Below are 23,489 nucleotides of genomic sequence, written 5' to 3'. Positions count from 1 at the left end.
TTCTCACAGCCAAAAAAGGCACCACGAAAAAAAAAATCGCCACAGCTTCTGAGGTTCATGACCTCAATCGAAATGCGATAAAAACTCCTTTTTTGATGTGTGATCAACTCCCCCCCCCCTCTTTTTTTAATTCCAAGTTGAATCTTTCATGCGTAGCTTGAGCTCAATAATGCGGTTCTTGATGTGTGCGATATTATCGGAGCCCCACTGTAATGAAATCGCCGTCCTTTTTTTGTATGATTTACAATACCGCTGAGGGGGATTCTGCGTCTTTACCACCGTGGAGTCGTTCAAGTTAAGACCACAGAGTGACCGCGAGATTCGATATTTATTAAGCCAATTCCATCTTACTCCACCAAACGGTATATTAGAAAGAGAGAAAGGGCTTATATGAGGAAATGAATGGAGATACTGTACTCGGATTAATAATTCATTGATGTGAAGGTTGTAGGTCTGTTCGTTGGGATTCAAGACATTGTCATTTTTAACATCTTTTTTATTGCTACGTGAGGCAAAGAGTATCAGGATCTAGGAAATCAGTTAGGTTTTATGGATTATAAAAGGATGATTTTGATTATTCATGATGAATCTTATTTTTGCAAATCTGCGTAGAAATCACGGCTCCCTGATAACATTAGTGTGATACTGGTAACCGAATACACTTCTGAAAATTGCCTCCTTTTGAAGATTATGCAGTCGACCAAATGGCAAAAGTCGACTTCGGGAACAGTTCCCACTTGGCTGGGACACAATCAGTCAGGGATTTGACAAGAGTGCTCCTTTTTTTCCGTCCCCTATCCGGTTCTCACCGTAGCCAAGTCTCAGGAATACTCCCCTGGCATAAGATTCTCCTCAACCCAGCCGACACCGATCCAATCTCGCCTGCCGGATTTCCCGGGCTAAGAAATCTTCATTTCCCGATAGACATTTTCTGACAGTGATTTCCATGTCTCAAACTCTCCTAGTTTTTTTTTTTTTTCTGCGCTGTCCTCCCCGAATGAAAACCAAGTCATCTTAGCCCTCGGACGGTAAACAACATCGAGGGGGAAAACTGCTATGCACCCCCTCTCGATGGATCGTGCCTGCTGGTGAACAGCATCTCTTCAAGACGACAGTTAACCAACTTCCCATGGAGGATGAAGGGGAAAAAAGGTCTAACCCACTGAAAACCTTGCCGATTCTCGGAGGCGAAAGAAGACGGACTGCATGCAGACCAGTCACCAGGAATTTAGCCCAGTTTTACCGGCTCAGAGCTTCGGATATATTTCTTTCTTTTTTCCTCTTGGATTTGCCAGGGAGCTCTGAGGCAAGTCTGCTGCAAGGGAAGCTGGACGCAGGGCTGAGTTTGTCTTGAGTAGTTGGCATAGGAGGCAGCCCGCGGTGTGTTAACACACGGGTAAGGGCGACCGAGCATTGTGTAGACGCAACCGGCAGACGTAATGTGGGCTGACAGGGAGATAGGAGATGACAATGCGCGTGTGCTCGCACGGCGCGTTATCAGCCGGGGCCAGGTGGGCGGCCACTGCTGCTCCTTGTAAAGAGTCCACCGAGTATGAACTGTGAGACGATCCGAAGAGGAAACTGAGCATCGACCGCGCGTAACGGACGGTGAGCAGAATCCAACTGGCCCCTTCGCCTGCTCCGATATCACAAACTCACCAGGCAAAAACAGATTATTTCTCTCTCTCTCTCTCTCTCTCTCTCTCTCTCTCTCTCTCTCTCTCTCTCTCTCTCTCTCTCTCTCTCTCTCTCTCTCTCTCTCTCTCTTTCTCTCTCTCTCTCTCTCTCTCTCTCTCTCTCTCTCTCTCTCTCTCTCTCTCTCTCTCTCTCTCTCTCAAGCTCCGTCCAGCCAGGACCATGAGATTGCCTTTTGAATTGTCTCGCTAAAATTACTGTTCTTTTGATGGGATTGCTTAATTGTAAAAATCGAGACCACGACTGGACCCAATCAGTCCCAAGCTGCTCACACCAAACATTTGGGGATTAATATTCTCTGGCTAAACCCTCTCCCCCTACTTCTCCTTGCTTGGTCTTCAAGAGCTCAGTCAGCACAGCTACAAAAAAAATCTCACCAAAAAAAAATTTCTTTTGATGCACAGTTCACCTAGGTATCACACAAACCCTGGTGTTATTACGGCGGGTGTTGGGACTCGGTGGCCGCTCGACCGTTGTGAGGCTGCCAGAGTTCACTCGCGGCATTCTGTCAGGAGCGATTAAAATCGCTAGCTCGTGAAATGTGAACGGCCTCCCAGCTTTCGTTTTACCCCCCCCTTCCTTCTTTCCCCTTCTTCTCGGAGGCCTAGCCTCTTTCGCCGGGGATCTTTCTGTGCGATCGCCGGCTCCGAGGTGACTGACATTGCCCGCTCAGGCTATTGTCGCGTGGCCTACTTTCCAGAACCTTCCGGAGTCGGCCCGAGCTGGCCAAATTGCGACTTGACCGAGATTATTCCTTATTTCAGAATTCAAAATTCACGAAAAGAAAGGCGAGTTATGGATCGCATCGGAGACGCAAACAAAAAATATGAATTTGAAGACAAAAAAAGTAAAACGGTTGAGCTCTTAAATCATTCTTGTGTTTGGATGTTGTTCTTTATCAGCTAATTTAAGGTGAACATTTTGATTGGGTAAAGTTTGGTCGAATTGAAATTTTCCCATATTTTAATTTTACGTTTTGATGTTAATTTTTATACAAGATTTTGCGCTCACATCGACGTAGAGGTATGTTCACATTGTAGTCTGTATCAGTGTCCAAGAGATGCCACAAAATCATCAGCTTGCTCGGTTGGGATTCGAACCCACAACGTCCTGCTTAACGTTAGGAGGCTTTCTCGTTAAAACTTAAACGTCGCTTTCCACTACTCTCCTCTGGTCAGAAAAAAAGCTAGTAATCCTCCATGCGGGAACAAAGGAGTTATTTCTCTTCAAGTTGATTTGATCAAAGGAAGCAGACTCAAAGTTGGGTGATGAAGTGATTCTTCTAAAAGGTCGCACTGTGGCTTTTGGTTTGGGATGAACGAGAAAAGATTTATTTTTGTCCTGGACGCTCGGCACAGGTATACACGAACTTTCCAGTGTTTTGCTGGTGTCGTGACGAATCCACAATTGACGATTGGCCAGTTCGACCGTGTCATTCTGAAACATTTTCCAACTCCAAAAAACCACAAACATTTCTGAGAAACATTGTCTTGCATTGGTGACACGGAATTGACGTGAGTGTAAAAACAAAACAATGTGCTTAACAAACCTGCTAATGTCAACAATGTATTTGAGTCATTCGGAATCATCTTCACTTGTGTCAGAGAGAACTGACACAGTATGACTCAGTGGAGGCATATCGGTCGCCAAAAAAAATCCATGGACGTCTCATTTTTCTTGCATATAATCATACTTGCATTCCAATACTTGTCGAGCATTTGGAAATTAGAATTTTGGGATCATCGTCACCATCATTACATACAATAACACTCACATCAACAATACCACGAGGAAGCTAAGCGTTGCCATCAACCAGAGCTTTGTCTATGGCAACAACTTGGGTAAACATCGTTTGCCATGTTGTCCCTAAACCCACACGAAGATGGCACTACCCACTGAAAATGCCGGATACTCGAGGCTTGGTTTTGAACAGGGCAACTTTATAAACATCGGGGGCCTACAGTTTCCTCCTGTGACGGGAAATCGGTCCGTATTTTCGTTGAAAGGATGCAAAAACAGGAACAACAACATGATTACTCGGCCTACCCAAATTATGGACGTCAAAAACGCAGACAACTTGCTGAATAAACTCATCTTGTTTTGTCGGTCACAAAAAGCATCGCTCACGCAAGTGAGTTTAGCGTAAAACAGGGGCCTTAGTAGTGCTCGACAAAGGAAGGCAATATTTCACAGAATAGACCCAGATACTCACTGAGCCGCTTCTTCAAACTTACCCAACGCTACTCCAAATGAAACCGTGCGACCGATGGGTAAAGTTTCTGGGTACGATTTGGCTTCTTTTTTTTTAAATATCCACTATTCAACAGTCAACTCGACTCAAGCAAAATGGAAGTCGAAAGAAAAGGAAACCATAAGAAACAGGTAACTGAGAAGGGCACCCAAATTAATCCTTGAAAAAGAAGGCTAGGAGAGACACCAGCAATGCACATTCTGCATGACAACGGAGCCGGGCAGGTCCGGGCCGGCACGGGCCAGGCACCACCACCGTCGCAGTGTGCCCTTTACCGGGCCTCGCCCTCCCAGCGGGCAGTCGAAGGGGAGCGCGGGTCTGATGTTTGCCGTCGCTGGCCGGCCTGTAATCGAGACGGGCCCCTTCAATGGAAGATCAGTGTACGAGGGGGCCAAAGCAAACAGCGCTGCACACACGAAAAAAAAACTCGCTACATCAGCTCGGGGTCTGGTGGTGTACAGCGCGAACCGACATGTAAGGAGAAACTATGTAGCACAAGTGCAGCTCTGTGAGCCTCGCCTTTTATCCTGTACACGTTCGGAAATTACTTTCGATATCAAATGAATGCGCATAAAATGGATTTTATTGCTCTCAGAGGACCCTTAAGTTGGATCATTGTAAAGAATAACTAACAAAAGACGAATGGACTCCAATAGTAACTCAAGAAATTAATGTAACTCAGCTGCCTATGCTGGTATTTGATACAAAAAAATTTCTAAGGCCTAACTTAACGGCAGATCGTAAGGGTTTTTTTTGTTTAGCTACGTTTAATCTTGGAATATCAAAACTATCCCGCAAAACTGGAGCTAAGCCCTGCGGTGTAGATGGCTCGAAAATTCACACAGGATATTTTCCTTGTTTTCACCCGAGATTCAGAGTGTTTTGTTGCGGATTTTTCCAGTCATCCTATGCAAACAATTCTTGTTTGTTCACATCTCTCGGTTTTTTTTCTCTCTCTCTATCTTTTCTTTGGAGGAACTTACCTTCAGCGGCTAAACCACGTGTGGTCCTGTCAGCTGTCGGGGCTCCCAACGTCTATGGATCACCAGAGCCCTGCACCAACGGCTTGGAAATTATCGATTGGTAGAGGGCGCGCTTCAACTTTCTAATCAGATTTGAGGCTGCGGGGAGAGACACTTGATCCCGACCGGCGCGCACATTGGATCAAAACTTTGAATTGGAAAGTTTTGTTTCCACCCCTTGGTCCTGGTAGGAACTGGAAAGACACAAGATAATGGGGAAAAATTACCATGACTTTTTGGTATTACATATTCCATGTAACTACAAAAGCCTTTACTTGAACAAATTATGTGACCTGGTTTATTTTCATCTTGAAGAAGACCACACTAAGGGAGCCTTATAGTATAAAAGAACTAAGCTGGCCCCGATGATCACATTCAAAAGTTTAGGATGGGTTGATTTCAGGGCGCCAGACATTTCCTGTGAGTGTGAGCGAAAAGAGTGTTGAAACATACGCTGTCGTGTGTTTAAGGCCAACTAAGTAAAAAAAAAAAGCGCTGGATTCATGACTTCGTCAGGATTTTCGCGGGGACGAAGAACTCAGCCGTGAGAAGTGCACAACACCCAGGCTGTTTAAGGGGAACTTACGCCGTAATTCGGACCCGATATGCTGGGCCAGTGTATCCATGACCAGGGCACGAGATAGGTGTGACGGGGCACGCCTGCACCCGTTGCCCGCAGCGAGTTGCCAAGGCGATGCGTGAATGTGCATATTTATGGCAAATTGTTTTCCCGCGCTGTTCTCTCTCTCTCTCTCTCCTTTCTTTCGCCTCTGAGCTCGCCCGCCGATCAATTATGAGAGCTGAGATGGATTTGTGTCAATAAGCTCTTGGTGAATTAGTGGAACGAGTTTAAGGTGTTCATTTTTTTAATGGCGAATATAAGGGTTTAAAAAACCAAAACAACATCTCAAACAAGATCCATTTTTGCAAATTATACATGTAACATTTTACATCCATGTACTGCCATTAGGATAGCACAGTGCAGAACACTGTATAACATAATTCAAGCATACTAATGATGAAACTATATCACGTATGAAAGATTTGACAGGTAAGTGACGAATACAAAAAGCTACATAGACCTTGGATAAAGGTATTTTCTGAAGGCATGCCTCAGCAAAAGTGCACAAAGGCAGACTAACAACCGCGTGGAACAAGTCACGTACGAGTAGTGTAAGAAGAATCTCAACATAATAAGAAGCATTCATCAGTAAATCATTCAAAGTTTCGACCCAAAAAAAGGAATTACATCGTCAATTTTTCAGCTACAAGAGAAAATTATTTGGATCATGATGAACTCAAATTTACTCCGTTGGAAACATGCCGGCATATAGATGGTGGAAAATGCGTGATTACAGAACTCAAAGTGGCTTGAGGCAAAAATCCTGAAGTGGGGGAGGCTACTTTATTGGAAGAATTCCACGCATGACCGACTAACTATAGAAACTTTTTATCTTGGAAAGGAGATTGATTCTCTGTGGGTTTTGGATCACCCATTCCAAGATTATCATGTGAAGTAAAACTAAAATTAGCGGTCAAGACGACCCTTACATTATGTCTGAACAAGCAAGTTTCAAACTTCTCCAATCTGTAATCATGCAGGCGTATTCCTTCCAAAAAGATGCCAAGAACTGCTATTGAAAAAAGAGGTTTCCCTGTTGCACTAGAAATGCCGTGCCAAGTTGTAAGCGATACACGATCCGGTAGTATCCGGTGCGTCCACGCGGGGTATTTTACAACACGAGTCGTCTTCATTAAGACGGCAACCAAGACATCCCCGTTATTGTAGAGCGTCTCACCCCGGCCTCTGGTCCAAGGACAGCCGAGAAGGCCGGCTAAAATTAACGGAGGCCTCGGTGCCTCCCAGACCAAGAGAGGCAAAAAAAAGAACACGGGGCGGACAGGTAAGTATCTTGACTTCCCTCCTCGTGTTTCCCTGTCTTATTGAGAAGACACCACCCTTCCCCCCGGTGGTGTATCCTCGATTTTTCTTGTTAGGCCTCGTCTTCAATTGATGGCGCTCACTCTCGGAGGAGACGAAGGGAGAAAAACATCATCCTGGGTCATCTCTCATTTGCTTGGCTTTTGTCTCTCGGAGACAGGAATGACTGGGAGGGAACTTTCAGGGGAAAGACGCATACATAGTCAAATCAAGATCAATAATTTGATTTGGTTGCGAGGGAATGGCGCCAAAGTATAGCCCTCCCGCTCCGGTCGACGCAGAATAATTTCTCCTAATGTATTTATTTCGTCCGGTACCTAACTACATGTACATGGCTAGGAAAAACTACACCCAAAAAATGAAGTTAAATTTGTCCCAGAGGTATCCATATATGCAGGTATTTCAGTTGTGATTCTAATTGGGTTTGGCTATTTTTAGCTCATGTATATCCCAACATGGCAGCCTGAACCACTGTTTCCATAACCTAACTGCCATTTGAAATTGGCAGATTCAATTTTTTTAATCTTGTTGAAGCCAAACTGTGGAGCAAGTACTTTTTACTGAACAAGTTTCGTCCTCTAAAATTAGCTCGTGCGAAAACTCAACTGTTTCCAAATCAAACGTCTGAAGCCGTGGTTACAGAGTTCAATTTTTCCTTTTACGATGACAGTTCAAATGACTCCAATGTTCAGTGACCAATAGAACGGTACTGCTTGCTTTCGCCTTACGAAACTCGGAGATGCCTGCTGCGCCATGCTATAGACGGAGCATATTCCGCACTCTCCGTGCGGAGACAACAATATTGCACGAGTCGTACGATCTTTCGTCCCTAAACTAAACCGTGTGTTAGACAGACCACATTGTACGCTGTCAAGATATAACACAGAAAGTCGAAGTCCTCTTATTTGAAGGCGGTGTTGCAAATGTTGGTTTGGTTTTATTGATCCGATTTCAAGTTCTACAGGACCAATATTGTTAATGGCAGATTACCCTTGAGCCTGTCGTTTGGTTTTTAGGGGAAAATATGGAAATAAAGCAAATATTATCTTTTGTCATTGAGCTCAATAAAATATAGGCCTACTACTCAAAAAGAAGTTGAGGACCACTTATTTCTTAACTTGTAAGTTTCTCCAAGTAATGAGTGAGGTCTAGTTCTTTCGTTTTTTGTTTGTCAAGATGGTGTTCTCATCGGAATAAAAACAAATTAAAAGGTGTTTCAAAACATCAAATGCACATTTTCAGCAGGAAAATATCTCATAGAAAAAAAGTATACACAAAATAACAATTTTTGAGTAGTGTATACAAGTAGATTGATGTTACTGCACTACTGTAAAGTCCACCTCTTGGTATTCTTCCAAACAATACTGTCTCAGCCTAAAGTGTTTGAATAAGCATGCACAGAAAAGCGAGGGAGACTGTAACATTGCATAGCAACGGTCCAGGATTTTAAGTGGCGTCCAAAGATGGCTACGTAGATTTATTTTGCAATGTTTACCCCACTGAGGCTAATTAGTTCCCCTGGGATGTCAACCTTACATGGCCATAGCCCCCATCGCAGAGCCCTCAGGCAACACCGACATTGACGGTACAATGCCACCGAGGCAAAAGCCCCCATTCACGCCGCGGCCCGAGTATGCCTACCCTACCCGTACCTTGCTCCACCGCCAACCCGCACAATCTCAATGCGTCTCTCCCTCCAAAACGCAAGTGTGGGTATCGTCTTGGCCGTCCCATGGCTCAGATCGGGAGATGGACCTCCAAAATGGTGTGTTTACTTTAGTGAGAGGTAACAGTATCAACAAGAAGAGAGTGTCAGAGTACATTCAAACACGAGCTTCCCTTTTTTTTCCCCTTCTCGTAGGTGCGCCTGGACCGCGTTGAGTCGCAACAACAGGCCGTCAATCGGCAGATTATCTCCCCGTTATTTTCGAACAACGGTGCGCCGGTTGACACAAAAACCTCTCTCGCGTAAGGCAAACACTTCTCCACCTTCCGATATTTTCTCCATCCTTTCTTTCACGCGGATAAAAAGCTCCTCTTGTTCTGACAGTGGGGTGATTGGGTAAACTAAGACTCGTCGACGCCTCCGTGACTCTCTGCTTTCGAAGATGACAAGGCTTCTCTCTGTGAGACAATACGAAGTGATTATCCGGTGGAATGGTCTCGAGATTAGTCGCGTTTTTACCCAGCGCCACTTTATTTGCCGAGGAGATGTTCCACTTCGGACGGAGGTGTCAACAACAATAATAAGGCATCACCATCTCATCATGTCTAAACAACGCAAGTGAACAAAGATGCTTACAAGTCACTTAACGACATCTTAGGGCGCTAAAAACATCGATCAATATTTATTATCATGTTTTGGGCAAGCTAGCAGGTTTCATTTGCATGCATGTTGCAAACTATCGGCTGACATACCAAGCGATTCTGGTTTGCCCATTGCTCATGTTTTAAAGTCTGTAATAAATCCCACGGACAGATTTCAGATCGATACAGAGCAACATTTGCCTCCGTTCTCTTTTAATTCAAAACGTGAGTTCCTGTCTTTTATATTTTGATATTTGTATAACTTCTTGAGAGGTTTCCCGATGACCGGCACTGCTTGAATGTGCGAGACTGATCACGGTTAAAAGAAAGGTGGGAAACTAGGACTGTACGTCTCTGGCTTTCTTCAAGGAAATTTTGTCAAGTGCTAACACTTCAGTATAATTTCTCACTGCGCTTAACTGACAACTTGTGTAACAAAGTGTATGACGGCCGTGTCCGAAACGGGCTTCCAGAGCTGCGGCTAGGTCTATTGTCTGCGCGTCTCAGCGTATTTCCAATGGAGTGAAGACCTAGACCTAGCTCTAGACAACAGTTTCGGATGTAGCCCTAGTAACTTGTCATGTCTGTGTGTGAGAAAGACTTTCCTGTTGACTGCAGTCTCCAAAGCAAAAGTTCCAATGACGTTTAAAAAACAAATAATCCTAAAACATATACACAATTTCACGGTTGTATCTTCGGGTGTCAAGGATAATGCTATACCAAAATATTTCTGTCTTGGGTTGGACTTTCGTTCACAAAACCTTTCACTACGTCAAAATCCTAGCTTATGCCAACCACATGTGAAAAAAGTTCAAGGAAACTTGGATCCTGTGACAATCAGACACAATATCAGATGCGAAATGAAGGCACCTGACTTCTCGTAGTGGGTGTGCCCTCCCTATTTTTGTTATTACGCTGTAGCCAACCACGGTTGAATTCACGTCATGTCATGGCCGCCCGTGCAAAATGGCGCTCACTGTTTGTAAACAAAAGATAGGTCTCTATATATGAAACAGATTTTTCCCCCCCAAAATCTAGCCAAACCGAGGAGGGCTGACACTTTATTAGGGTCAGCAAACGCGATCAATCTGGGCTCTCATTTCAAGCCGTTAATTACTTCCACTCGATCAAAGAACTTGGGCGAAGCAAGCGCACGCGGATTGCGGTCACACGTGCAGAGTGGAGCGAAAATATCGGACAAAGATGTAGAAATACGACACGACGTGACCCCGCTGGTAATACGATTAAGTGGTAGGGTGATCCGTGTTCGGCCAATGTGGATAAGAACACACACCCACACACCATCTAGAAATCAGAAATCGGATGTGGAATTAAATACAAAAATCGAGGGGCGCTAAAGAAAAGAAGAAGGGAAAAAACCTCGAAAAGTGGGTTAATTATTGGTTAGAAACAATGATGGATGTGGTAGTACACGGAGTTGAGATCCTCCGGTTACGTGTGGTCGCGTACATCGTCGACCTGCGCCGTCGCTACAAACGAAGGCTTGGCGCAGACATTGCAAACACGTCAGGAAAAAAAGGACCCGCACCTTTGTCCAATTAGTCATTACAGGGATATTTGAAACCGAAAATTTCAAGCTTCGGTTTTTTTTTTTGGTGTGTTTTTTTTAGATTATAAGTGGGCTGCAATTTTTTAGTCAGCACTGATGAAGTTTTTGCCAAGGAGGAAGATGGTCTGCGCGTTCAGTTTCATCCAAATACCTCAAATTGGGATATTAAACTTGCACGGGCAGTATTGCAAGTGTGACGATACGACGATGCACATGAAAGGTTTCACCTGTGCAACATCTTCATGGAAAATAAAAGATGTAGTTTTACTTAACTGGCTTGAACCAATTATTTCGAAATGCAATTAATGTCTTCCAGTACTTACTGATAGCAAATGAAATGAACAAATTGTATAAGATACGTAATTTGATCATCTGACCGCGGCGCAACTCGACCGAAAGAAATCTTTAACTTGCCGAAGAAATCTAGGCTAAGCGACCTAGTAATCGTCCGGGGTTCACTACGAACGATTGATCGACTCCGTGACCTCCCCCGTACGCGGGCTCTAATCGTTACCATTTCTCCCCAATGATGAGGGGTCCAGGTTACACCAGGGAGGCCCCCGACGCGTGGTCCAGACTTTGGCCAAGGTGTTTAGAGGGAAGCTTTATTAAAGACAGAAGACACGACGACGCGAGGCCGAGGAACGAACGCAGGCGAACGGACGGAAGAGGGCCTCGGACGAGCAAGCCGGTCAGCACACGGGCGGGCTTGGGGTGCGTCGGGCGCGCTCCGCCTGCACCGCGTGGAGAGGAGCGTAAGACGGACGAGTTGGATCAAAGATAGACTTGACAGGGGACAGTGGTGATGAGTGGCCAAAAGATGGTAACTAAAGCAGAGGGTGGGGGGGAAGTGGGGGATTATAAAGCAGAAAAAAAGAAGGGACAACAGCGTTTGCTTGAATTTGGTCTTCTGCAAGGGACAAATTTGTGACGTTCCCCTAAAGACAACTTTGCTCTCCAGTTAGTATACAAAAACAGCTTGGAAAACCTGAAAAGACAACTTGGTTTATTTTCGATTGAGAAAATGTTGTGAGGAAACCTTGCACCACGGACAATGTTCGTAGTTTCCTTGAGGGCCACAAATGGACAAGCATACAGCGTGCATGGTACTAATCATCACACAGCTGTCTACATGTCGAATTCGGCCTTTCGACATTTTCAGCAAAATCCAGGTTTTGTGTCGGCCTTAAGACAACGTCCCGACTGAAGGCGTCCCGTGTCAATAGCGTTCTAAACTTTCATTACGTCACAAAATAGAAGGAGATTAGCCTGTTTTGGACACGGGAAATGTTCCCTCGGCATCTTGACAACTTTTACGACACTGAGTGATAAAAAGACAAACTTTTTTTTAACTCAGCTGTTTAGCAGGCAATTATAAATACAACTTCCTCTCGATTGCACCGCGATTAGAATTCTAATCTACTTCATGTAGAATTCAAGAGCCCCAAGAAAGAAATTTTCCCTCCTTCGCCATACAAAAGTCCCCAAATGCAAACTCACAAGGGTCGCTAATCTGTCTGTGCCCCCAGATAAGCCTTTGTTTTGGGGCACTTTGAATTATCGGCATCCCCACTCCCGAAGTGGCGTGTATTTAGGCTGCGTTTTGCAAATGTCATGCAATTATTCCCTTTTGCCCCCAGATCCAAGCTCTCGCCAAAAAAAAAATCCCCGGTTGCTCTCAGCTCGAACGAATCAAGGGTTTCCTGTTGGTCCGAGAGAGACGCTACGAAGACCCGCGTCGGTTTGTCTTGGGATTTTTGAAGAGGGAAGAGGGAGAAAGATATTAGGCCCGAACACGCTCTCTCCACGGGCTTTCAACAACCGCTAGAGTCGCTCTCGTAATTATTACAAATTAGCCGCGAGTATTTGCGGACTTTTGAGGAAAATTTCGTCTGACATGATGAATTAAATCAGCTCGTTATGCACTGGTGAGGACACGGCGGGCGGGCGGGCAGCGCGTCTGTTGCTGACGGGAGGGTCCGCGACGCGGTGCCTCGATCTGGGGGAGCGGTTGCTCGCGGTCTGCAAATGCGTCATATTTGACGTACCCGTCGGGGAAAAAATATAAACGGCCGAGTTTAAACTTGACCTGTGTCCAAGAACAAATTCTCCCTCGGCAAGGATGGCCGATTTCTTTTTTTAATGCCGCCTTCTGAGCTTTCGAGGATGCCCTGTCTGCTCGAAGAGACGGAGGCGATGCTGAAAGTGCCCGCCAAATAGCCATCCGAAACGAAATGTTGGATCACGAGGAAGTGTTTGGGAGACGTATGGAGGGACAGAAGATAGCCTAGATGCATGAAGGAGCTGAAAGATGTGACAAGAATGAGATGCTGGAAATGATGTTATTAAACCGTCTCCGACGGAACTGGGACGGGGCAGGGAATGGGGACGAGAAGGAACAGAGTATAGACCGGAGAAACCGGAGTCAAAAAAGATGTTAAAATGCACAGAAGACAATACATTCTGCGGTGGCGGACGGGAAGTACATTCGTCATCAGGGAAGACTTTGTCAGAACGACTTGGTGGTTTCTCTTTCCAAAAACCGACGCTGTCGGGGAAACCCAAGATACAGACTGAGAGACAGAAATTTGTATAGACATAAACTGGACTTTTTTCTGACAAAATATACAATGACATCTGTTACATAAAGTGACAGTGATGACGTCATTGTCACTGAAAGCAGGAAGCACTGATAGCAATGACAACGAATGACGATGACAGTGTTTCCAGTTCAGGACACAGTTACCATCAACGACTGGCGACAATAGAAACAAGAGAGACGTGTTTGTTTGGTGGGGAAGGTTTACTCCAATAAGCCAATAGAAGCGCGCGCAATTTTCGTCCCTCTGTACGGCATCACCCAAGATTTTCCTTTAAAGATGCCCACCGGCATGGCGTGATAGGGTGTCATTTTGAGACAGAAATAAAGGGGTGGATTTTCATTGTTTCGATGTCTTTTTGGTCTTAAAATTCCAATGCGCATTTTCTCCTCCATTTTGTGAACTGTGGTGAATCAAGACTGACCCAATATCGCCGAATAATCCATTTCGTTGTTATATTTGACTTTTTACAAAATTTCTCAGGTAAACAGACAATTTTAGCTCAAACTCTAAGTAGATGCAATGTGGACAAAGCTCCTGAGTGGGGGAAGCAGTGGTGCCCTTGTACGTGAGCTGTAGGCTCAAGAAAATCCTCCCAGATTCGATGCTTCCTTTCCATCCCCAATAAAGACATTTTTATCAAATTATCTCTTTCAGCTGCATTTTTTTCTGATAATCAAACAACTTGATAGTTCTTTCGGAAATTGAGAAAAACATATTTTGGCTTACCGTGACGATGGCAGTTTTGGGATTCACTTCCAAAGTGCTTGCGAGAACCGTGTTTACTGTCTTTCCAGTGAAACTAGAAATCGTCCGTGTTTTCAGCCTGCCCAAATTGGTATCACTTGGCAATAAGGGCACCCCTGTCACCATGGCAATTGGTTAAGCGAAAAAGGAGAGGCATAATACCCGCCTGTTACACAATGGAACGGTTGGTTTCGTTGTTACGAGGAGAACAGGCATAGACACAAAGGATCCGAACCGAAAGGGGGGGAGTTCAGTGAGAAAACACGACTTAGCAACAGCAACGGCACAAGTTCATTTTCGGTCACGGCAAAAAAAAAAAAAACACCGAATCTTATGAACGGCTGGTCATCTTTTAAGATTGCAAGCCGCGCCGGAGGTTAGAAGGAGGTAGAGAAAAAAATAGCGGGGCAAAAAAAGGGGGGTACTCCCGCTACGGAGTTAAAAAAAACCCCGTCCTGTTAATGCTGTCAAAATATCCCCCAGTCCTTCGCCAAACACTTTCTTTAAAAAAAAATGATACTAAACTGGGACAAAGACTGGGAAGAATGGAAACACCAAGCTCCTTGGAGGTGTTTGAGAGAATGAATAAATCCCTACATCTTTCTTGTTCTCCATCCACGGGCCTATACCTGGTCCTCGACGCGCTAATCGTGTTGTTCCGAACTCTTTTTTTTTTCATCTTTTTTTTCCTTTTTTTTTCTCTTTTTTTTCCCTCCTTTTTTCTGCTTTAACACCGCTGTGCTGCCTCTACAAACGGCTGAAGGGGTTCTAATTTAATTGCTGGTAACTTTATAAGAGCCTGGGTCGATTTTGAAGGAATATTTTTTTTCTTTCCTTTTTTCCCCTCTCCAGCAACTTGTTTGGGTTTCGTCTCTTTTGTGCGTGAGGCCTTAGTTTCGGCTGTCGCACAATTAATTGGATGACGCCTCATTACATGACTTGAAAGCGCGGCAAAATTAACCCCAATTCATAATGTTTCTGTTCGTAAAGTCAACATGAGCGGGCACAGTGGCTACGACGACAATGGACAGTGGCCAACGCACCCTCTCCCTCCACTTGTAACAAGTGACGAAAATCGCAACCTTGTGAAAATATTGCCAATCATCAACTGCGGGGTATACACGCTCCAATCACGAGCCTTCTCTTTTCTTAAATACATGAAAAATGATAAGATTACAGCAAATATATATAAGTCTGCAGTTAGAATTTGTGCAAACCATATTCAACAACAAAAAAAAACTTCACTGTGAATGAAATCAAAATGCATTAATTTTTGTGAGAAATTTTGTCCCGCTTTTCCCAAGTAGAATGGATGTCGAGTTGGACAAGATTTATATTGCTTTTCGTTAAATAAAGATGTCTGGAAAAGTACGGTATTTTGTGTTTCTGTGACTGTGACGAAAAATTTTTTATTGTATTGGGCTAGAACTGTTAAAATAAATTTTAACAAACATGGAAAACGACGAAGTCAACAATTTCAGAGTGAGTTTGGAAAGATTCCATGTACATCTTCCTATGACAACTCTTGCCTAACTTTTCCCATAATTCCGGTACTTCAAACAAGAGAAATACCCGTGATATTTGATACAGTGTCAAACTTCATCCCAGGGTAAAAGCAAATCCCTGGGCTCCTTTTGCCCTTCTTCTTCTTCTTCCCAACAGAGAAAAATCGAGGGTAAATAATGGCCGGAACCGGCCGGGAGACGCAGGTCAAGTGTAGCTGGATAGGTATCAACGGACGAGCACAGCCGAGCTAATGTGTCTCTAATCCGCCTGAAATGTGTGAGACGGGACCGCCGTGAAGCAACCCAGCTACATCGGAGCTGAGCCGTTCGGGTCGCCGTAAGATTTTAACAGATGGCGACGAATTGCAGCCGTGGTAAACCGACTCTTCTACCCCTGCCTTCCGACAAGCCCGCCGAGCTCTGTCTCTATTACAGTCGTCACAGGTCTTTTCTCTCCCCTTTTTTGTCTCCGTTTTGAGGTCCTAACCCCCCCCCCTTCTGTTGCATCTCATGGCTTCTTCCTGCGGTCCTCTCAGGGCGGATTAAGCCAAAATGGAAACTTGGCCTCTGCGCTCGCTGAGGTTTTCTTTTTTATCCCCAAATTTCCGTACCGGCGATTCTGAAAGCCAGCAGGGACCCGCCGATTCATGAGAAAGCGAGATTGCAGATTGGTGCCTGCATAAATGCTCTGTATAAACACCAAAAAGTCACATTTTCGTCAGTGACTCAGACTAGTCGATAAAGGTGAGTATGCATGGAACGAAAACGTAGCCAACTGACTTATGGGCAAAACGACTTATCATCTTGCTCGAAAAGTTCTCTGTTCTACAAGGAAAGTTACTTCACCTGAAAAAGAGAGAGAGAGAAAAAGTTACTTCTAAAACACAGCAAGGAGTGTCCGGTAATATTTCTTGTGTCATTGCATTTGGATGGAGATTATTCTGCTCAAAGTTAGGTTTGTAGTTGAGAATATGTATTTAGAACTGGTGAAAATTCTTATTTACTTCAGTTTAAAAATTATAAACAGTTATCGGTTATGGACAAAACAACTGCATTGAGCTAGCATTTATATGCTTACAACAAAATTGGCACCAATGTGAAACAATTATTATTTTGTCAGAGACCTTAAATTGCTCTTTTATTTCATTTTCCCGACAAAAAGAGAGGAATCGCGTTGCTGGCGAGGACCGAGCACATTTTTGGAATTAAAAAAAATGAGAAAGAGCCAGACGAGACCGAGGAAATTTGAGCATGAACAGCTCGCTGGATGCCGGGAGTTTGTAAGTCGATTCCCCCTCGACACGCCACGCCGTCACGCCGCTCTCCTAGCCGAGTGGCAGGGGCTGGAGCTGACAGATACACTCTCCAGCCTGGTTGCGAAGCGAACCTAATCCGCCCTTTTTTCTTCACCAGCTTGGGTGCCAGAGAGGGCCTATATACCTTAGCCTGCGATAACGGAAACCGGCGCGCTGCTTGACTGTAATCCGCCCGGCTGTGCTCCAGCGCGTCTCGGGCCTCTCTCTCTCAATCTCAGTCTCTCTCTCTCTCTCTCTCTATTTATCTATCACCCCCCCCCCATTAATTCTGTATGATCTTCAAGACAGCCATGTACCGTCAAAAGGCCTGAGAGCAGACAAGATTCCAATGCCACCGTTCCTCTCCATTTTCCCCCCTTTGGTAGCGGGCCGCATTCCGTGCTTGAATTACGATGGTGGTATGGACACCCGGGCGTCTTAGACGGATACGACTACTTTAACGACTAAGGGTCTGCGTCCAATCTATCTTTAATGTCCTTCGTTATTCATTAAGACCATAAGAAAAAAAAATTGGACATCATGGCAAGAAATGATCCTCGTCTGATGACAGTGTGGCAGAGGGATTTGCCCTGGTGGCTTAGAACATCATACATGCAGATTACATGGCAAATGCCCTGGCGAGTTCTTCGACCTGCTCTTTACAAAAAGAGGCAAGCAAGCACAAACGTTGTCACTTCAGGTCCACAGTAAACACATATCGCGGCGTGTGCCTTGAAATGTACAGTTTATTCCTCAAGAAACCAGCGTGTTTTAGTGATTCGGAAATTTGGGAGGGTCTGTCGGAGTACAGGCAAAGCAGTTCACTGAATTTTTACTTTTGTGCCCGAAGTCGAAAGCTGCTATCATATCCCAATACGTGAAGCATTTAGTAGTTCAAAATTATCTCTGGGAAATAAATTTATTAATAGATAGGCAAACAATTAACAAGCAAACTACGTAAGTACAGACAGATGAGCCTGCAGCATAAAGCAGCAAGACCGGTAGACAGACTGATGAAATTCCCAATGTCATATCGAAAAAAAGCTAACATGTAAACTAGGTTGAAAACATCTCACGGTATCACTATTGCCTTCTATTCAAAACCATACCTTGCTTTCCCAGTTCTGGCTGGTACCACGCCGCCGATATGTTTTAGGACGAGGAATTCGTCCTGGTTACCAGTGCAAAGCGTCAACCTTTAAATCAATTCCCATAGACACCAACGATAAATCCTTATATTTCAAAATTATTTTTAAAATACTCACAACTCTAACAGGTGTCCAGGCTGGACAGAAACATGATGTTCGACATGTCCTCTTTTATTTTCCTTTCAATTTTTAGTGGGTTGACAAATGAATTTTTGAGAAATTCTAACCCAGAGCAGACCACCCCTAAAATGAAGGAAATTTCACTGCCCGGAAAAGGAGCCATTGTAAAAATGCACCCCTCTGTCGGGCTTGATTGCATCCAAATTGTTTAGAATTGCAATCCCTGGGTCCTGGCCAGAGGTTTAGTACCATATTTTTTTTCAATTCCGCAATTCCGTGGCTCTTGGGACTCTCTAATATACCATATTTTGAGCGTATAAGTTTTATTTATGAGCGCTGCGGACACATTTCTGGCCTACTTACGGGGGTGCACCCTGCGAGAGCTGCGTTGCCTCGTATCCTTTTAAAACAGCACAACCCATAATACCGGGCCTGGTCCCAAACAGTCATGTTTTAGGCAAAAGAGGCAATATTTTTATAATGATTCTTAATTTTTATTGTGTGCACAGGCCTATCTTCCAAATGGACATTTTTGGTTTATGTGGCGATAGAATGTCAATCATTCTTTTCTTTTTTTTTCAAAAATAGAAGTTCGTTACCGAGATTAATTTTTCTTCCGTAAGAAGTTTTTAAAGAATTGCCCTGTTCAATCGTCTTGAGTGCCTTTTGGCATGTGTGCCTTCTATGATGTAAATGATCCAACGATGACGAAAAGCCAACGCAAAATCGCCCCTCGAACTGCACAATGTACCCCCTCCAACAACGGACCTCTCTTGCGCCCGCTTAAGAGGTTACCGCCCGCTCAACCGGAAGGAAACGGCCTCTGTCCTGAACAACGACCAAAACCCGACTTTGCAGAATGACCGCAAGATTACGGCCAATTCAGGCCACCGATGAGAGGTTTAATTGGAAGAAAAGCGGACAGACAAAGGACAAGCAATTAATCCAAGCCTAGGTGACCGGGCGCTTTTTTTTTATTATGATGATTATTATTATTCCTTTAATATTCACCGGCCTAATTTCGCCCCTTTCGGTCATCGTGTTTGGGTTGCGAATTGCCTGCACTATCTCTCCAGCCTCTAGGAATGGGTCGTGTCCTGGGTGACCCCCAATAGTGCGATGGTTAGTAAACTAACCACGCAAACTGACCACAGGCTGACCATTCTTAATCCGGGTAATGCGCACTGTGCAAAAGGTGACCGAACCAAAGTGCTATCAGCAAGACATGTCGAGTGACAACCCAGTTACGTCTATTGCCAAAGGTGGGAGGAATAGTACATTTACATCCTCTCAAGGGAACAAGCTCGCAAATTTGACAGCTTAAAGGAAACAAATTTTCAAAAATGATTTTCTGGGGTACAGCGAAGGAATTAAGGGATATTTCTGACAAAATAAAACAAAATCTGTGCGAAACTGCAGCAAAATATTAAAACAGCTCTTTCGGGGAGGGGGTTAAGTTGTATTTTAGGGGCCAAAGTTCACAAGCCACCTTCCACGCCCTAGGAGGCTAGGGACGACCCGCCCAACTTTCTGCTATAAGCTGCTCCATCCTCGACAATTAATCTCTCTGGGCGCGTAACATGAACTCTACGAATTCACACACCCCTCTTTCATTTCCCGGTTCATAATCTGTTCTTGATGAACCCACAGTCCGAGATTTCTATCGAGATCTGGAGCTGCTTTGTTCGACGCTGATTGGAAGGAGGGAAAAATGGCCGGTGGCGGGGACTGGGCGGCGGAACACTGTCCATTAAAGTTGGAAATGTCGAAGGCCCGAGTGTCACTATGACACACGCTGAGTCAGTCCGTTTGACCACCCGTGTCTGACCTGTTTGGTTGCCCTGGTGATGACGTCACTGCATTCCGTATAATTATGCAAAGGAAGAATCTCTCTGAATACAAAATAATGCACAGCGCCACGACGCCACCGCTCTCATTTTAATGCTTTTAACTGAGGCATTTTTTCCAGTAATGGTCTTAAAATCTTTTCCGTTGGAATCGACAGAAACAACTTGGCAGAATTATTTACAATCCCAATGTCGTTTGAGGGGTCAATGACTAAAAAGGAACATCAAGGGTTATTTTCTCGGTTTTCTTATATGATTATTCAACTTATGACAAGCCCGACCTCTGCTAGCCCACCTTTACCGCTTGGCTGGAATAAATCACATTCGGCAAAATAATGCCGGCCCGCAGAATGGGCGAGCTTGCCATAATTTCTGCAGTTCTCTAATCAGTGGAGGGGGGGTCTAACCAACTAATCTCAACGAATATCTGCCATCAGCCGGTCGCCATTCACTGCTCATAGTTCTCTTGCTGGGCTACAGATGCGCTTCATCTTCGCTCAATTAACGATGGATAAACGTCAGGGAGGCCATTTGCAGCAATTTGGATTTTTAACACCCATTCGGTAGATTTCTTCCTCTTTCAATTCACAACCCCCCCCCTGCCACCACCACCATTCTGTCATGTCCTCCACACGACGGTCAACTTTGCCATTACCGTGCAACCCCCCCCTTGCCTTGCAAGAATTTGGACTAGCATTTACGCTCCATTCTAAGCCGTGTATGACCCCGGGGCGTTTCCAGCAAGAGTTGCAGGAAAAAGTCTCCCCCCCTCTCTCTCTCTGTCTCTTTTGGCTCCCTAGTCTCGGTCGTTGACCTCACAGGTTAGCATGGGGGTCCTTACAACCGTGACCTGTTTTTATTCGACTAAGCCTTACGCGCAGTGACAGTACTGGACTGAACCTGTTCCTACGGAGTTCTATTGAGTCCTTTGTTCCCCCAATTTCATTTTCTTTCTACCTCGATGGCGGTGTTTTCACAGGCTTTGTTCCTGAATGCCATAGTTTGTTAGCAGTGTCCCGGCTGGCCTTTCAAGTCCTTCCCGAAAAAATAGTCAACTTTGGGATTTCATTGTCCCCACAGTCGTGTCAGAAGGCGCGGGTACCAGCAAATCAAACCGTGCACACGCATTGGAGTTCTCTGACAACGGGTTCTTTTTTTTTCCCCTTCAACTTTACAGTTTTGTTCCCACAATGGCCACTGTGTTCGCAAGGTCAAGAAGTCTGCAGAGTGGTTAAATCTTCTGAAATTGAATGAGCCCTCTGCATTTCGTGTGTGCAGAAAGTCAGGGAGAAAAAAAAGAAAAGTCAACCCAATCTCTCTTTATGAAAAGACTAACCCGACAATAAACATTTCGCTGACAACAAAAGTTTATTCCAAGCTTCCTGTGAGAAAAAGATCTCAGAAATTGGCGGAGTTTTCTTATTTCCTCACGCTCAATCACCCAGCGCGTTGCAACTCAGCAATCATTACACCCCCCCCAAAAAAACCCGTTTGGCCAAATTACAAAGTGAACGAATTTTGATCAAATCAACGAATGTCAAGTGTCATAAAAAATATGCACCATGACTGTCTTAATCTAGTACTTCATAGCCAGTGATGAACAAGACAAGAATATTGCTAATCACACATTACTTACCTCCTCGAATATATCCCATCATGAGCAGCTAATCATAATTGCCACTAATTTCCACTGTCATTATCATCATTTTATTTATTCATTTCCAGGTGTGAAACCATGGTTTCCCCCCACAGTGCCCCTAGGTTGGTAGATCGGGCATTTGGCCCAGAGAAAGCAGTAAATATAGTTGCAACATGATCATTTTCATGTCTTGTCAACCTGTCACTTAGACGCGACATGATACCACTCTCGTCGCAAACGTATACGAGCCTACACCGATGACTCTCCCGCCAAGGGTTTGTGTAGAAAGCTCCGATCCGGCGTGCCGCGCTGCGGTACGGTGCTGAACGGGGCCAGCAGGGGTTTCCCTCCCGCCGTGATCGGCAGGACGCACTCGGCGAAACTCCAGGTGAAACGCACGCGCGCGGCTAGTGTTGCCGTAGTGGCTGACGATCGCTTCTCCTAAGTCCCTCTCTCAGAATACTCGGAAATTACACAACTTTGTAATGTATGTGTGAACATGTATACTATCTCTTAACAGGTCCATGTTGTATAGAGTGCGCCTAGTCTCAGGTTGATGCATTGACGGCAATTTGTACTTTTAAGAGTAACACTGTCAGGGTCATTACTGTCATCTTACTGCTATCTTCAGCAGTCCAACTGCGTAGAAACAACAATGGCATTAACATTTCAATATCATGTGCTGGCGTTTGGATTTCGCGCCAAACTTTCGTACTTGCTTCCAGTTTGGGGGAGGTGGGTTAATGTGTGGACATACTGGGAATATAGAATTTCTACCATGCTACACGGTCATTGCACAGTAATGGTGAGATCGGGCCTGACGTACACCATTGGAAAGATGCGTCCAGAACAAAACATTTGTTTAGATTTTAGGCGATTTGAATCGGTAAGGATAATCGCCCCCACTGACGTTAGTCGGTAGGTGTGACGGACCACGAAATCGACACTCGTATTGGGAGCATGTTCATGGGGCAAAAAATGTACCGCGATCCGAGCGACGACGTACCCAGGCTCGTGATTACTTCCCCCGGTATATACGAATCGAAGAAGGCGCAAATATGTGAGAGCGTGTACGGAGTCCCCACTACCACCACTCGCTCTCGCGTCGCAACGAATTAACTTCAAATTTTGTTCGAAATTGCGGAGTTTGGGTTGCCATGGTACCGGCCATTGAAACGAATCCGCAAGGTGTACATCAAAAACAAAAAAAGCGACCAGATGATATTCGCTTTCTTGTAGCAAGACTCACAGGCCTCGCTCCAAATCACATTAACGCGCCACGTTCATTTCATTGGGCCCGTAATTAACGCGGCCGTTCCCCAAGCCCCCAGTGAACTTAACTCGACATCTTTTGTTGGGCGAATTAAGACGGTTAAAGAAATGCACGTTTTGAATTTCCTCCGTTGCCGTCTTGCCGAAAACGACACTCCATACTAGCCCCTGGGGGCATCATATTTTTTGCCTGTACAAGTGAAAGCAACATGAAAGAAAATGATTCCACTGTGGTTTTTTTTTTTTTAGCGACTCTAACTGCAGAAGAATGAAGAAACGAGTATTGCCAAGCGGTAACGGTTCTCATGGCAACAGAGAGCGACAAGTAATTTCCAAGTGAGAGTGAGAGGAAATAAGATGAAATCCATCTCTCCCTCTCCTTTGATTAAGTAAAATAGCCGTCATGACTATCCAATCAGCCTGTGTCCTGGTGCCCAGCAAACGACTACTCAGGGAAACAATGGCAGTCTATCAGGTTGACTAATGTACTGCTAGACGCGCACGCATAGCAAACTCGAGGATCTGAAAC

At 44.8% G+C, this 23,489-nt stretch overlaps 1 protein-coding gene across 2 annotated transcripts in view; it reads right to left on the bottom strand.

Annotated features, from left to right (window-relative positions):
- The window catches only part of LOC110978520 (transcription factor AP-2-epsilon-like), a 163,558-nt gene that overhangs the window by 135,567 nt on the left and 4,502 nt on the right, over positions 1–23,489 (bottom strand). The window contains exons 1-2 of one of the 2 annotated variants that reach the window (XM_087148395.1): positions 14,117–14,236; positions 4,930–5,162 (exon numbers count right to left, since the gene is read on the bottom strand). The gene's annotated coding sequence lies outside the window, so the exon portion shown is untranslated. Of the gene's footprint in view, positions 1–4,929; positions 5,163–14,116; positions 14,237–23,489 lie in introns of those variants that run through there. The other variant, XM_087148396.1, reaches the window with a different exon arrangement.

This window comes from Acanthaster planci, linkage group LG18, assembly GCF_054643075.1.
Source record: "Acanthaster planci isolate LZ-2023a linkage group LG18, COTS_SCS, whole genome shotgun sequence".
Lineage (NCBI taxonomy): Eukaryota > Metazoa > Echinodermata > Asteroidea > Valvatida > Acanthasteridae > Acanthaster > Acanthaster planci.
Note: the sequence above shows the minus strand (reverse complement) of the source record. Positions and strands in the feature narration are given on the sequence as shown.